Below are 4,698 nucleotides of genomic sequence, written 5' to 3' on the forward strand. Positions count from 1 at the left end.
TGCACAGGGTGGATTTGCCAATGTCGGTGTTGACTTTCACACGTGAGGAGAATGTTCGGTATAATAATTTTGCATTTTTGGGAGGATGTAGTCGGGGAAACCTAAAAACAAATAATTGTTATGAACATCACAGACAAACACATGACGAATACAACGATTAGCAAAAAAGCGGGAAGCGGATGACAGAACGTTAGTAGTGCCAACATGAAGGAAGTGGAAGAGAAGAAAACGATATATATAATATAGAAATATAGAGTTTAGAATAAAACGAGTATAGATTGACATGAATTATACGCATTAAATTAGAAGAGATAAGACAATATTTAGAGTTTTATGTTATTTGTTTGTAAATATTTAATTAGAATAGAAGTTAGCTTAGTATCCATGTGGCAAAGAAGCGAGCTAAAGCATATAGGTCGTGGAACATTTTCGGGTAGTACATCGTATAGTGAGTAGCTACATTTTGTACAAGCAAAGAAGATGTGGTCCAAGTTGCCCTCATCCAACCCACATTCACACAATGAGTTCGCACGGACACCAATCATAGCCAGAAATAACGGAGTACATACTTTGCCTAAGCGTAAACGGCAAATGGTGGATATTACCCACTTTGGAGAAGTACGGAATCGATAGAACCATGGTTTTCGAGTAATTCGAGGTTGTACACAGCCATAATGTTTACCAGTCTCCAATCTAGAGATATCCCATTGCCTCTGCCATGTATTAAACATATCAGATAGTGCACAACTCAACAGGTCAGTACTGTAAGTTTCCCGTTTTAGTGAACCAATCTCAATCGCCCGTTTTGCCCATATATCAGCCACCTCATTGCCTCTAATACCACAGTGGCTTGGAACCCATCTGAGAACAATATGTAGGCCCCTCGATTCACACCTACGTAGCACAGCTTTAATTTCAAGAATCAAAGGAAATTTGGCTTTAAATTTTAATTGATTGCCTACTATTGCCTGCAGGCAACTCCTACTGTCAGAAAAGATAATTGTTTTTTTAATGTTATGTGTGTCTGCATATTTGACAGCCTCAAGAATAGCAACTGCCTCACCTGTGAAAATGGACGCTTGAGGAGGACATTTAAATGGAAGGACGATATTGTACCGTGGAATCCACACCGCTGCTCCCACACATCTTGCAGGATCCACCTTAGAAGCGTCAGTAAAAACCGGTAAGTAATCTTGCCATTTATCTAAAAATTTATTAAATTTATTGTTTGCTCCTGGATCATCTTTGAAAATTCCTATGTCTAATATGACCTTTGGTGAGTAAATTAGGGTCTCAAACGCCACTTCAAATAATGGGTTAGCACCAGATTGATATAAAGTGGGGTGGATATTAATTAATTTTGAAAAAGAAATTACTATTCTGGGAAAGGCTTTATATGTCCAATATCTACTTTCAGTGACCTCCAGTGCCAGCGCCTGCAAGCGTGGGAGCAGCAAGTGGTTGTTGTAAGAGCTGGCTTTGATCAAGAACCTGTCGGCGAGGTATTGTCTGCGTAGAGCCAACGGCGGTTCAACACCTTCCACCTGCATGCCATTTTTGGGAGAGGGAAGCATAGCACCTAGTATGATCCTTAAACATTTAGCCTGTATAAGATCTAATTTATCTAGACCATCCTTATTACAGGGTTCCATTAAAAATGCCCCATAGTCTATATGGCTACGTATGATGGCATTGTATAGTAGCTTCTGGCAATAAGGATGGGAACCCCACCAGACACCCGACAATGCTCGAAGAATATTAATATTTTTCTCACATTTACCCAGTACATATTTGTGGTGTGAGGTGCCAGACATTTTATGATCTAAAATAACACCTAGAAATTTTACTGACTCTTTATTTGGAATCATCACACCACCATAACGGACATCTGCGTCAGGCATGGTCCTTCTGCGACTGAAAGTCACTACACAGCTTTTTGTTGGCGATAGGGTCAAACCATGTTCATCAAGCCAATCCTTGAGGTAACCCAAAGCTGTATTAAGACTAGCAGTGGCTTTGTCCATTGACTTTGCTGAGGTGTATAAGACTAGGTCATCAGCATACTGCAAGATATTACAGAAGGATAGGACAGATTGCTCCAAGTCGTAGGTGTAGATACTGTAAAGCAGGGGGCTGAGTACCGATCCTTGCGGGAGACCACGCCACAAAGTTCGAGGTGGGTAATAGGAATTACCATTCCTAATTTTAATTGACCTACCCATGAACAATTTGGTGACAATATGTACAATCTTCGCGGGAATGCTCAGATGTAGCATTTTTGCCCTGAGCACCGGAAGAAGGACATTGTCGTAGGCCGCAGAGATATCTAGAAAACATCCCAGCAGATATTCGTTTTTTGAAAGGGTTAGTCGGATATCAGTTGCTAAGATATTTAAGCTGTCCATTGTACTACGACCCTTTCGGAAGCCAAACTGCGTGTCAGCTAGAATACCCTTGTTTTCCACAAACCATTCCAATCTATTTTTAACCAGATGCTCTAATATCTTTCCCATTGTCGCGGAAAGAGCAATCGGGCGATATGAGCTAGCTTCGTCTGGGTTTTTAGACGGTTTTAGGATTGGGATAATAACTTGGGTCTTCCAGTCAACTGGGATCTCTCCCGTGTCAAAGGCATGGTTTAGAATACCGAGCAGATACTCCTGTGAAGATGAATTGAGCTTAGACAGGAAACAGTATGGTATGCCATCCTCTCCAGGTGTAGTATTTCTCAATCCACTAAGCACTAGACTGAGTTCTGAATATGAGAAAGGCATGTCCAGTGAGCTCAAGGTGCCTGACAGCGGGGGAAGTAACAAGCAGGATGCTTCAGGGACAGTTGACGGGGCAAGTCTATCTGCAAAGTCGGCCAGCCAAGGAGCATCTGTGGTGGGCATAGACTCTGGATGAAATGAACCCCTGAACCTCTTTATGTTCCGCCATACAAGTGATGGAGGGGTTCTAGGAGATAAGCTCTCACAGAATCCCTTCCATCCCCCCTTTTTAGCCTTTGCTAGGAAGCGCTTTGTACGTGCCGAGATTTTTTTAAAAGAAATGTAATCATCTAAATTTCCGGAATTGTTAAAAGTTTTTTCAGCGGCATCCCTTTCCTTAACGGCTGCCGTACAGTCTGCGTTCCACCACGGGGGTGAAGGGATTTTAAGTCTAGCAGGTTTCTTTTTTGGTATAAATTTATCGGCGGACTCTATTAACACATTTTTAAATTTTAAATATTTTTCATCTTGACCCATTTCGCTCGTGTCCCACTCTTTCATACTTTCCTCTACAAATAATGCGTAATTGGGCCAGTCTGCTGATTGAATTTTGTGTTTTAAAAGAGGTTCAGGGGACGGAATTGGAAGAATAGAAGAAGGCTTCGTGATAATAATTGGGAAATGGTCACTGCCGAACGACTGGCGTAATACCCTCCAGGATAATAAAGAAGACAAACTAGGAGAACACACAGATAGATCGAGGACTGACTGGGGGTTCTGTCCTGGGTATACCCGATGCGTGGGAGTACCGTCATTAATAACTCCCACATTGATTTCATCGAATAAATCCAACAGGGCTGATGAAAATGCATCCGAATGGTATGACCCCCATGACATATTGTGACAATTGAAGTCCCCTAAAATCATAAGAGGAGGTGGAACCGATTTGAGAATAGATTTTAATTCATATATATCAACTACTTCAGGATGGGGAATGTATATAGAGATGAAATTAATGCCCATAACCTTGGCAGCTACGGCATTAATCCCATCCGAATGAGGGGGAATAGAAATTTGGGCGAAAGGGTAACCGCGTTTGATGAACAACGCACATCCGGCGCGTCCATCATTGCGGTCTTCCCGGAGACATGAGAAGCCCGGCACTCTGAAAAAGGAGCCTGGGCGTAACCATGTCTCCGAAATGGCCGCAACAGTCACAGCATGATTGTTGATGAGCTGAATAAGGTCAGGTTTCTTTGGTATAATGCTTCGACTATTCCACTGAAGAAATGTGACCGGGGGGGCCGTTATGGAATGTAAGTCTTTCCGCGAGTGTGATCATTAAGGGTGCAACGTCGTCTGGTAGGCAATCGCTCCACTTAGCGATTATGTTTGTCAAGAATTTTAGACAGAGCTCCATTAGGTCTTCATTAGGAGTGATTCTATTGTAAGCAGAAGAATCTTTCAGAGCTTGGCCATTGGGCAGTTGAGGTGGGGGAGTTCGGACAATATTGTTGTGAGCTACTCTATCATAACCGGGGGAGAGGGAGACCCTCGTCCGGGGCGCTCGATATACGGTCTTACGATATGAAGTGGTGGGCGGAGGGGTTGGCATGAAAGTATCAGGGTGGCATGGGGACTGGGAAGATCGTGAAGAGTCTGTAACCGGCTCAAACATGACTCTTGCTACATCTGAATATGGCCTGCGAACCGCTGAGAACTGTGCTGCTGCTTCTGCGTATGAGATATTCTGTTCAGACATGGCAAGTTTAATGGCCTTTTGTCGACCATATTCATTGCATACTTTTTCTGTAGCAAAGTGTCTGCCGGAACAAAATATACATGTCACATGTTCTGGAGCTACATTGCATCCATCACCGGGGTGTTTTTGTGCACACTTATAGCATCTGGCATCAGACCGGCACTGTGTTTGAATATGTCCGAACCTAAGGCACTTCCTACATTGAATAATTGGCAGTTGATACAC

The 4,698-nt window shown here is 42.8% G+C and overlaps 1 long non-coding RNA gene across 1 annotated transcript; it reads left to right on the plus strand.

Moving 5' to 3' along the window:
- Positions 1 to 454: 454 nt before the first annotated feature.
- LOC134803696 (uncharacterized) lies at positions 455 to 4,179 on the plus strand. The gene is made up of 4 exons (XR_010146013.1): positions 455 to 755; positions 1,040 to 1,183; positions 1,418 to 2,716; positions 3,336 to 4,179. It is a non-coding gene; the product is annotated as an uncharacterized LOC134803696 (long non-coding RNA).
- The last annotated feature ends 519 nt before the right edge of the window (positions 4,180 to 4,698 follow it).

The sequence above is a fragment of the Cydia splendana genome, chromosome 27 (genome assembly GCF_910591565.1).
Source record: "Cydia splendana chromosome 27, ilCydSple1.2, whole genome shotgun sequence".
Taxonomy (NCBI): domain Eukaryota; kingdom Metazoa; phylum Arthropoda; class Insecta; order Lepidoptera; family Tortricidae; genus Cydia; species Cydia splendana.